Genomic DNA, 12,500 nt, shown 5'->3' with positions numbered 1-12,500 from the left:
AAGTCATCTCACTTACATTTGCTCAATAAGCAAATGTAATGTTGCTGGTTTTCACTGTCACACCATCATCAAAACCATTCAACAAATAAAGTCATGAATCAAAGAGACTAAAGGAGATGAATATTCAAGCAGTTTCTCAAAGATTCAGGGCTGTGTGATGTTTCGTGCGGGAGATAGTCGAAGAAATGTTTTACTCAAATTTACAAGGCTTTGTATGGAGGCACCATGTTTGTGTCCCTCTAAGGGGCAAACAAAAACACATGTCATCCAGTTTTGATATAAAAAGCCTGCGGTCTTCTTCTGAGGACTCATAAATATCTACGTGGTGAGACGTTCGTCTTGTTTGATGCGTTTCTCAGACGTGCCGGGATGTCGGCTAAACGAGCCAGCCCTCCTAACCGGGCCAGCCGGCTCATTTAATCGGCCCCGTAAACCTACGTGATTTTAATATCGTGTCACGCAAAGGCTTGGAAATTCTACTTTGCTTTTTCAAAGGACGAAAAACCCTATCAAACTGAAAATTTGTAAAAAGATAAGTCTTCAGCTGTTCTAATAACTGAGTAACTAAACTTAAATTTCAAAAAGATTGATAATTCCTTATTTTTTTAATGTTGATGACGTCACGTGAAAACCAAGAATTGCTGACGAGGAAATGTAGTGAACTCCTCACTCACTTCGTTACTTCGACACTCATGGAATTTGGCTGCGTTACACAATTTGAGGGTAAAAAGTATTCGGCGACTCTCACCTTTATCAAATACTTTTACTTTTGACAATGATGATATGTCGTTGCCGAAATGTCATGTTTTTAATATCCCTACCTTTCACGTGTATTCTAGATCTATCGTTACACAATTTGACACGTGTTGTACCAACTGAGATGTTTGTCGCGCTCTCAGATGACATTTTGATAAAACAAAAAAGGTTGTAGACCAGTGGGTCTTCGGTCGTCGTTTTTTGGGTCTTTGCTTTCGGCAAATCCGATATTCGGCGCCTTATATTTGGAGGACTGGAATACCTTTGTGCTATTACATCATAATTATCTCCAAAGTTTACAGTCAATTTGAAGAAAGAAAAAATACAAGACAAACTGATATTTTTCTGCATTATTAACATAATATGTTACAGTGTATTATATGCAGTGCCGTTTTGTAATATAGGCAGAATGCTTAGTCCTACTCCGGTAAACGCTGGTAGGAAGCAATGACTGTTATGTTTGAGGATTTTATTTTACATAGGAGGCGGTTACAAAATTATTTGGGCGCGTACCTATACCCTGGCTGCCAGAGGTCGCTCTAGGAGAGAAAACACCTCTGGCATCCAGGGTAGCGTACCTACGGCTTCAAAGTATAAACAAGAAATCGCAGTTAAGTCTAAATAACACTTAACTGTAAACAGAAAGAAAAGCATACCTCCACTGCTTGAACTTTTTGTGGTTAACTTTGTGTTCAAAGACGGGAACGTTCCTCACCACCGAATATGTCTTTCCGTAATATGCAAGTCGGGCCGTTCTGAAAAATGAAGGCTTCATTGTCTTGAATCTTGATTGACCATAAGTTTGTCCCCTCTTGTATTTGCTTTAGACGATGACTTGTTCGGTGCCTGTTTTCTTTCGTGCAGTTTGTAATGCTCTGTAGTGTAGTCTATACGACGCTGCAGTTACTAACAAGTGAAAAGATTAATGTGCGTGCGAGATGATGAAACTCAATAAGGCACTGAGATAAGGTCACGAACGACTATCTGACGGGCCGTGTTCACATAAGCCGATCTTGATTTCGTCATTCGTCAGATGTGATCATAAACATGTGCTTCTCCAGTTCGCTAGATTGTTGAACGTCTTCCACATTTTTAGCATTTAACACCACATATCATTTTTATGTTTCTTTTTTTTTTTTTTCGATTTCACGACCACGATATACTACAGTACATGCATACATCTGTCGATTTGATGAACATGAGGTCACGAGAGCTACCATGTCAAATTCAAAATTAATAAGCCACGACGGTTTAATTTAGTCCGCGCAATGTCTGGAGGTCACGCTTAATTTGTATTCTGAATTACTTCGCCCAAGTAACGACTTTCATCTCTGCGTATGCTACGGGTCCCATCCTGTGTATGTAAAAATAGGATGTTCTGTTCGCAGTTTTTTGCCACACATGTACTAAACATGTCTATTATTATTTTTCTCGTAAACTGAGCTTGTCAACACTGAGCTACATAATTTGTGTGCGTCCGGCTTTACATTGGAGAATCTGCCCATTACGGTCAAGTAAAGTACCCTCGCTCATGATCATCATAAATTCCGAAACAATTATCGAGTTTGCAATTACTACCTAAACTTCAGAAAAGATGGAAGGTGACCAAAAACGTCGAAACTGGAGTTTTATCGGGTTTTCAAGTGATGAGTCCAGCGGACGTCTCCATCATCAAAGTCCAGAATCGAAGGAACTCCTTTGAAACTAAGAGGGGGTTTAACGTTGATCGGTTTCTCAGATGAAAGCCTTGACTCATTCCGGCATCAACGTCAAAAACCCCAATCATTCGTGATCATTGTCCCAGTTATGATGTAGACGGTTGGAGCCCGAACGACGACCTCTAGATGTAACCTTTCTCAGAGATTCTGACGGAGGAGAAAACAGTACGCGGGAATTATTCAGACTGTTGAAGCGATGAACTAAACCAAGAAGAACAACGTAATATGGACGGTAAGCCGTAATTACCTTTACCGATAAATTTAATCTAATCGTGGGGAGCCAATCCAGCCTTCGGGCTAAACGTAACCTTCTCGTCAGTAGTAACAGCGTAATTACGCCGAGACTAAAAGGTACCGAATAGCATCACAAATTAGCATGAGAATGTTTTTCCGCCATTTTTTTCAATGCATTTCCTTTTAGATGTTTCAAACCTTTTAACTGCATAGCTCATAGTTTTCACTGAAAAGGAAAGTTTTCAAGTCCAATCTGAAAACAAACCGTATACTGATATAACTTATTAGTTCACCTCTAAAAAAAAACGACGTAATTAGTAAGTTATGATTTAACACTTATGATATGTGCCTGAACAGGGAATCCCGAACCATCGAGTTGGACTTCGAGTTGGAGTTCGAGTTGGAGTTCGAGTTGGAGTTCGAGTTGGAGTTCGAGTTAAAGTTCGAGTTGGACTTCGAGTTGGACTTCGAGTTGGACTTCGAGTTGCGCTTCGAGTTGCGCTTCGAGTTGGAGTTCGAGTTAAAGTTGACTATAAAAATAAACTCCCCTCCCCCCAAAAAGAAATAGAGGGGTAGGGTAGGGTAGGTCCCGCAAAACCAGAGCCCGCCGAGATACTTACATTTTTCGAAGGACCGCTTTTGCTTATGGGAGGGCACAAACCAACGATAGTATGACAAGGAATATTTTTCCTTGAAATGTAAATGCTAACCATGATCCATGATGCTAACCAACGATCTCTCATGAAGAGAAAGGATTTGAATCAAAGCAGTGTCCATTTCTGTTAAGAAAGTGCAAGTGGCACATAAAGATACCTTGCATCTCAACTTTGGCCTAGCATTGTAAGGAAATATTTTGAGGCTTAGGTGCCCGAGGTCTTCAGTACGGTCCTAGGCCCCGTAAATCGAGGATGCGTGATGCGTGACTGTGACGCTGTCCAAGTGGTCGTCTTGTGTTACACGTGTTTTCAAGGCATAAGCGGGTTTGATACGAGGTCCCCACGTGGTATGATACGAGGTCTCGTCATCAGCCTGGTTGGTCTTGTTGCTGGCCATTGTGGAATTGGCAATGGAACGGTAGGTTGAATTTACTTTATGAAGACTTTATTTTCGAATGCAAATTAACCCTGAAACATGCCCGTTTTCAGCGAGGAAACAACAGCAACAATAGAGATAACTTCGTCGCCACAGGAGGTGTGTGGCGATACAACGTAAGTCTTCTTTTCATCATGGATCAAAAGGGTAATTTAGCAGAAACTGAAGGAAGTGGCTTAATTGCTTATGCGTAAGTCCGAGTTGCACAGCACAGACCTGCATCTTGACGGGTAGGCAAAACGGTCAGAAATTAGAGTGAGCAACCGGAACGCCCCCGGGGGGGGGGGGGGGAACTCCCATATGAAACAGACGGGGATGCTCGTCGTCTCGCTTAGGGGTGTAAATTTTGGATTTTGGTCTCGCTTAGGTTGTTCCGGGCAAATCGCGAATATTGTAAGGTCTCGTTTCGGGTTCCGCAAATAAACACAGAATTCAACAAAACAGAAATTCAAATTTTCTTTTTAACTTGTTTTTAGGGGTCAAAATTTGTCTCCTTCAGGGTTCACAAAAAGCTTGAGCCACGCCCACATGGTCTCCTTTAGGGGTTAAATTCAAAATTTCCGACGAGCATGCCCGTCTGTTCCATATGGGAGTCCCCCACCCCGGGCCGGAACGATGATGCTGCTGGTATATGTTAAAACAATAGTGATCTAATCCGCTTCATATATAAAATGGGGAATATAAAAGCAAAAAGCGACTCAAGGTGGGTTGAATTTTTTGAAGGTATATCGATATTTCGGCGGGCCAAACCAGGCTTCTTCAGGTACAATAAGCATATTTCAAGCATATGTAGCATATTTTCGAAATATGTTCCGGAAACACAGTGAAACACAGTGTAGATAAGCTTATATTAAAAAATAATCACATAGCATAGAACGGAACAGTCTGATTCTTCGTGGATGTTCAGACCATCGGGATCAATTGTTCTGCCTTTTTGGATTACAAAATAAAACTTCTGTGGCCTTACGGATAGAGTCTCGGATGGAAGAGAATTTTTCGATGGGTATTAATTGCATGTCGTTGGCAGTGTGTTGTTAGGAGATGACAGGAAATGTTCTGCGGCTGCGGTAGGTTTAGATTTTTAGTTAGGGTTGTCTATAGGGAGGGGGTTGCACTAGTACGAATTTTATTTGTTTTGTTTTAAATTGGGTCAAAATTGAAGCTTTTCCTAATCACGCGGCGAGCAAAATTTGGAAAAATTTGTCAGTGGACCAAAAATATTAAAGACGCCGTAGTGCGGGGCAGGCAGATTTATCCAAAATCGCCCAAAGAAAACAAAAATTCATTAAACATGTCAACTGCGTGTTTGCATAAGAAAATTGATGCACTGTAAGCCTTCACTAGTAAGCGCACGAAAACCAAGAGAACACACTGAGGCGCTCAACATAGACAGTCGATCTGGTCAATAGGAGAGCTTTCAAACACCTTCTTTTTCCGATAAATCCTTCTCCCACTTTTGGATATGAAGCGCCCAGAAGAGGGCCGTTGTTGTGGCCTGTCATACAAAGCGTGTTAAGGTCACCAACACCATCTTCGAGTCCAAACTCGATGGATAATTTCTCCGGCAAATAGCGTGTTAATTTTTTTTTTCTCGACAGTATTATTTTGAAAGCAATTTTTGTGTTTAAATTTTAACAGGCCCTTTACAGGTAGACCATCGCGTGACCTACTTTTCATAAAAGTGTGGGCTATAAATTAAAGAATGCCGGAAATGGAAAAAGCATGTGACAAAAGGTACCACACATTGTTGAAAACCTATATCCCTGCTCTATATTTTAATGTGTCAGCAATTTTACTACTTAAACCACATGAAAAAAAAAATGAAAAATCCCAATATTGCCCCGAATTCCTGTTCCTGTTCTTCGTCCAGCTTATACATCTCTTTGCTTATTAACATTAATAATAAATAATAATAATACATTATTATCAATTATATACTTGCGTTTTAATTATTAACTCGAAGCGCAACTCGGAGTCCAACTCGAAGTCCAACTCGAAGTCCAACTCGAAGTCTAACTCGAAGTCCAACTCGAAGTCCAACTCGAACTCGAACTCGAAGTCCAACTCGATGATACCTAACTCCCGCCTGAACATAACATTAGCCGTTTCATTTGCTATTCTCAACGCAAACTGGTAAGCGATGAAAACTAGCGTGAGCCCGTGAGGGGGCGCTGTGCGTTTACACACGCGTGAACAGTCTCCCATGCAATACTACGATGACTGCGTAGGTCTTTACCTGGATTGACTTCACTTTAAAAATCACTACGAAATCAGAATTTGGGGAAATCAAGTTCTCAGCAAATAAGGTGATCCGGCGTTCTTTGAGGTTGCTCGAATCAGTTATTTAATTACCATACCTTTCCACTTTCCAATTATTTGCTCATAATAATAATAATAATAAGACACGTGCGAACAAATTTTTAAGGGTCAAATTTTTGAGGTCGATCAGGTTTTTCTATCAGTTCTTTCCTGAGTTTACAGTCGGAGAGAATGGCCTTTGACTGTGACATTCCGACACAAAGGAAACAACCTATCATCAACTTAGGTAATTATCTGATTTCAATCAGGGAAAAACAAGACCGAATAGCTAAAACACAGGAAAAGTTAATAATAATGAGCTTTATTTAACCAGGGAGCACCTTCAGTAATCTGTTCTCCCAGGTGTCCCTGACATAAATAAATATAATACTAAAATAAATGTACAATATTCACAGTATTGTATTTATACTCGGGAATATTTCTTAAGCTGCGATAGCCGCCACTCTCTTAACACATTTCCGATTGTTTCACCTTGCAAAGTTTAATGGAAAATCGATCGAATGATAAATCTCGTTTGTAAGCAAAATTTGTAACGGGAGTTACCCCTATTCACTTTGAAATCTGCCCTTTGGCATCAATTTAACTTTACAGTCTCCACGATCACGCACAGTTTTTGCTATTTGCGGTTTTCACTGTCACACCATCATCAAAACCTTTCAACAAATAAAGTCAAGTTCATTTTCTTTTCATTTTCATTTTCTTTTGTCTCTTGAACAGCCCCACAAAGATTCAGGTCTGCGCGATGTTTCGTGCGGGAGATATTCGAAGAAATGTTTTACTCAAACTTGAATATAAGGCATTGTATAGACACGCGATGTTTTAGTCCCTCCGAGGGGCACCAATATGGCAGCTGGAAGCTAACAAAAACATATGTCATCGAGTTTTGCTATAAAAAGCCTGTAATCATCTTCTGAAGGCTCATAAACATCCAAATGAGTACACATGAGTTGCTCTTTATCTACGTGACAGCATTCTCTGCCGCCATTTTAATAGATCGTTTTCACTGTCACGCAATAAAAAAATAAATCGAAAACCATCCGGTGGAAAAAGTCAAGAATTCGTGATGGTTTAGAAGATAAATGAAGAAGACACTTCTCCAAGTTTTAGGCCTGTACGTTTCCCCAAACTTCAGATATTCGTCGATATGTTTCGCAGAAATTTACAGAGCCCAGTATCAAATCGCCATGTTGGTGTACATCTGTGGCCCACCAATATGGCGGCCGCAAAATAGTGTCAACATCTGTTACTTACTTTGGCTATCTAGGCGAGTGATCGTCTGTACTGAACAAACACCTATTTACCTAAGCACTTTTCCTAATGCTTTAAATTCTAAAAAAGGCTCAAAACCATGAGATAAATATATATTTCTCAATAAACTCGATCGTCGCCTCGTGTCACGCACCGCTATAACTCAGAAATTCAAAATGCTCTGGTTTCCAAACGAAGCACGCTATTGAGCTTTAAAATTGCAAATGGATACAAATTTACCGCCTCTTATGCGTGATGAGGATAAAAACTTTCGTGGCGCTTTAGTTTTGGATTTTAGAAAATGATGACGTCACGTGAAAACGATCCATATCGTGTCACGCAAAAGCTCAGAATTCAACCTTCCTTTATCACACGACGAAAAACCCTATCAAACCAGGGGCACCCAACGAATCTGTTCCTCACATTATCTGTTCCCCAGAGGAATCTTGCTGGCTGGCAAAAATACAGGTGTTTCGATGAGCTGGCTGGGAAATTTTGTTATTGATAGAGGTTTTGCCTGGGAATTACTGACTTTTTCTAGCATTTCAACCCGAGCTGGCTGTAGAAACTCTCTGAAGACTGAGGACGAGTAGTCACAAACATACGACGGCTGGTCAGAGTGATTGCGCTTGCGGAGAAAACCTGTTTTGTCCCGGTTTTGTCGCTTTTGTTCGGTCGTTTTGGATCGAGAGATTTGGAAGCGCGCGGAATTCCTGGCTGGGAAACCAACCAATTTTATCTAGCTGGCTGGGAAATTTTTTGTGTGTCTTGCTGGGAAAAAGGAACAGATAATTTTTTCCCAGCAACACTGAAAAACATCTAAAAATGCCTTAATAACATTTATTTTCATTAACTGGGGTATAATAATGCATTTTACAACAAATTGGTCGTTGGGTGCCCCTGCCAAACCTAAAAAAAATTGAAAAGAAAAGTCTTCAGCTGTGTTAATAACTAACTAAACTAAAAGCTCAACAGGATTGATAATCCCTTTTTTTTTTATTTTGATGACGTCACGTGAAAACCAAGAATTTTAAATTGCAAGAAAATGGAAAATTACAGTTTTAACAGCGAGTGAGTTTAGAGCAGCAGGTTCAAGTATCAAAACACTGCTTGATTTACTAAAAAAAATTCCTCAGGTTTCTATTGTAGAGGAAATGCGAATAGCCAAGTGAAAAAGTTGCAACTGCATTTTATCAAAGTAGAGGATCAATTCCGAAAATATCGCCAGAATTTGTGGAATTTGAAGAGTTTCCTTTCATCGACTCTAACTCTCCATTAGGTAGCTGCCCATTTAGGTTTAAACTAAAGAAGTCAAATGCACGTAAAAGACAGCCTCTAGGATTTTGTGAATGTAGTCAAATACACTACAGTGATTTGGGTAAACATTTGAAAGGTTTTAGGGTTAGGGTAACCCTAACCCCAACCCTAAAACCAGGAATTTGCAAGGAACCCGCACAACCACGCAGGAATGGATTAATTAAGAAATTTGAAGGAAGGCTTCAAGGAACAGTTGTGAGTCTTAGAAACAAAAACTTAACCATAAACGTTATAAAGTGACTTAAATGTGAACTGCGATTTACAGTTTTTACTTTAATTAAACAGGAGGTTATGCTATGAAGGGGGTTAGTTCAAGGTGTTAGAAACGGAACAAGGAATTTGTTAAGAATCTGTATTAACTTTAAAGCAAATAAAAATATAATCAAATTTTTGTTTTGGGCTAGCTAACCAGTGTCGCTTCAGTTGAAAAGAAAAACGGTCTCTTTTTGTTTTGTTGTTTTTTTTTTCTAAGATCACCACTGGGCCACTCCGTAGGGAAGAGAATAGAGCCGTCCAGGAGGTGGAGGACCATACAGCCGACTCAGTGGAAGTAGGTTTTTCTAAAGCCATCAATCTTCTCGACTGGGACAAAATACCTGTCTTTTGGAAGTTCACCGCTATATATGTTGACCATGTTTCAACACACTACTGCAAAGGAACTTATAAGTCTAGCTGGAAGTCCGACTATTTTAGAACGAATCGAAGAAACGTAGCGTGGAAACAAGCTCTGCCGTTAAGGATGTTATTTTGCTTTCCAACTTCACGTTAACATGGGATAAGTACACCCGACCAGAGACCGCAACTTATCTCAAAGACGTCTACAGCAGGATTGATGCAATGATGCTGAAAAAACTCTTTAACAACCTCTATGGCTTTTATAGGGTATAATCTCCCAATGCGGGCGCGACGATGTTGCATGTTGATTATAAAAAAGTATAACGATTTCTAATCAAATTTAAACATTTTTGTCTCCTGATTGCTTGACAAATCGAAAAAGTATATTTTGAAGTTTCAGTGTCAATGTTCAACACTTGTCAGTTCAACGAAAAAAGTAAACTCATGTTTACTCACGGCATTAATGTGAAAAAAAAAAAAACGTGTAGCACGCCCAAAGGGCATTAAATTAGAGCTTATCCTGACAAGCAACGCTCAAAGGCGAGGAAAGTAGATTTTGGAAGTGGTTTTTCTTATTCTCGTGATGGCCCTTACGCGTTATGCCTTTCCTAGTCTTTATTTTGACTACAACCAGACTGATAGTTCGCTTCAGTGATGTTTTACGCACAAAGCGTTTATAGACAGTGTTACTAAATCAGTAACACAAGATATGTAGGTAATTTGTGCATAATTTTAGGGATACGAATATTGGTAGTTCACTTGGGTCCGGGAATCAGTTTCAAAAGCTGTATGAATATTCGTGGTGGGCAGATGGAAGAAAAGTAGAATTTTAGGTCCGAAAATCAGACTCAAAAGTTGTCGAAAGGTGTGTTGGGCTGAGATCGTCGCGGAAACGTAGAATTTTGGTTCCGAAAATCGGACTCAAAATTTAACAGCATTCGTGTCGGGCTGAGAACGTAGAATGTTGGCTCCGAAAATCGGACTCAAAATTTAACAGCATTCGTGTCGGGCTGAAAAAGTAAAGTCCAAACATTAAATCAAGGGTCGAATTTTGGATCCGAAAATCGGACTCAAAAGTACAAATAACAGCGCACGATTTCCTGTTCCTGCAGCAATTTACATAACTTCAAATGATATTACTAGGTATTACAAAGCCAAAATTCGATTTCTTAGGCAAAACGACGAACAGGCTTCTGGTAACGGAATAAAAAAGCGTTCCGCGGTTTATAGCGCTTTTGTATTGTATTATTTGAATGTTATGCAGGGCTCCGAGGGTTTCGTAGCTGTTCTCTATGTTTAAGATAACATTTAGACGCAGTCCGTAAAATATTATAACCTTTTAGATGTCAAAAAAAGTGTACTTTCCGTTAGAAACATGATAAGTGGTCAAGTTTTCAACTTTGTGTTCCTCAATTATTGTAGAATACCCTCTATCCCCAGTATTCTGTCGGAAATGTGCTGTCTAACATGCTTATTTGCCCTTTTTTTAACGGAATTTGCTTAATTGGAAAAGGACGATTTAGTTTGGAACGCCTTAAGTCCGAGCCGCCATCTTTAATCTGTAGCCGAAGCTGCCTCAAGACCGTCTACAACAGCAAGGCGACAATATAGTAGCTCTGAGCTTAAATCCATCAGAGCTTCTCAGCCCAAGTCCCGTCTACCTGGGGAACTTTGGACAACATTAGGAGATCTTGAAATAAGAAAACGCTATAGATCGAAGAGAGCCGGCCGAGCAAAGATACGGGGGATCCCTGTGGGTGATACCACAGGCACTACCCCTACAGTTCTTTCAGAGCTCGTCACGGTCTAAGTCAAGTTTCCCCTCCATGCTATCAAGCAACGTGAGATCCTTGCCTTCAAAGATAACCGAACTGCAGACCGTTGTCAAGGCAGTTAAGGCAGGAATTGTTTGCGTTACAGAAACTTGGCTAAATGACCTGACTCCTGACCCTTCGGTGGAAATTCCGCGGTTCCTCTGCTTCAGAAATGATAGATCTGGAAGACCGGGCGGTGGTGTGTGTGCTTATGTCGACTCAACTTTTCCCTGTCAGAGATGAATCGAGCACGAAGATCAAGACATTGAGTCACTATGGATTAATATAAGACCATTCAAGCTGCCTCGTTGTGTGTCAGCCATTTTGTTAGAAGTTATTTACCACTCAACATCTTGTGCTGCGGATGACAATGTGGCTCTTATTGACCACATACAAAAGGTGTCTGAAGCATTCCTCTTAAAACATCTTGATGGCTTAATTGTTATCAATGGTGATTTCAATCCTACTACAACAGGCATATCTGAACGATCAGTCTAGCTCAGAACTGGGTTCAGTCAAATTACGAAGGTTTTGACAAAAGATACTGGAACTTTAGATTGGTGCCTCACCAACAAACCCAAGCTTTTCCGCGACCCCGAGCTGTTACCAAAGATTGGTAGGAGCCATAATTACACTGTTCTCAAATAAGCTTAGACGGCTTATTACGCAGAGGCAAAAGCGCTGAAATCCCTTGGCAAGGATTCTCCCCTGTACAAGGAACTGCATAACAAGACCCAAGAGGAATTTCGCACTTGCAAAAGAACGTACTACGAGAACAAGGTGTCTAACCTAAAGGACAGCAATTCCACCAGATGGTGGCCTGAGATTAAAGACCTGGGTGGGCTGCGTGGCAACAGCTCTGACTGGTGGCAGCAGATGCTTGGGAATGAGTTCCCTTCCACTGACACCCCGTGTGAAAAGTTCAACAACTTCCTCTTCGATCTGTTATCCCACTTCTCGCCACTCCAGCCCCCGGATGATGTCGCCACCATTCCAGTCCCTGAGGAGTTCGTAGTGTCAACTCACCAAGCCTTCTGTGCACTGAGATCTATAAAAGTAAAGAAGTCACCTGGCCCTGACAAGCTACCTAACCGCATATGGAAAGAGTTCGCTTTCGAACTTGCCCCAGTGGTGCGTGACCTCTACAACACCTCCTCGGTCGAGGGAGTTGTTCCCTGTGCGTGGAAGCAGTCCATCGTCGTACGTGTTCCCAAGGTCAACCCCCCGAAAGTGCTGGAAGAGGACTTGAGACCTATATCCTTGACCGCACTCCTTGCTAAAGAAATGGAGGGCTTTACCCACGACTCCTTAGCCAGGCAGGTGCTAGGTCAGTTAGATATCAAACAGTTCAGCGTAAAAGAAAAATTCACTACGCATGCGCTTGTGT

The 12,500-nt window shown here is 40.8% G+C and overlaps 1 long non-coding RNA gene across 1 annotated transcript; it reads left to right on the top strand.

The window, feature by feature from the left end:
* Nucleotides 1-1,996: 1,996 nt before the first annotated feature.
* On the top strand, nt 1,997-10,697 carry LOC138050037 (uncharacterized). Its single transcript, XR_011132539.1, has 2 exons — nt 1,997-2,706; nt 9,157-10,697. It is a non-coding gene; the product is annotated as an uncharacterized lncRNA (long non-coding RNA).
* Nucleotides 10,698-12,500: the final 1,803 nt, after the last annotated feature.

This window comes from Montipora capricornis, chromosome 5 (assembly GCF_036669925.1).
Source record: "Montipora capricornis isolate CH-2021 chromosome 5, ASM3666992v2, whole genome shotgun sequence".
In the NCBI taxonomy this organism is placed as follows: domain Eukaryota; kingdom Metazoa; phylum Cnidaria; class Anthozoa; order Scleractinia; family Acroporidae; genus Montipora; species Montipora capricornis.
The sequence above is the reverse complement of the archived record's forward strand: the minus strand, read 5'-3'. Positions and strand labels throughout refer to the sequence as shown.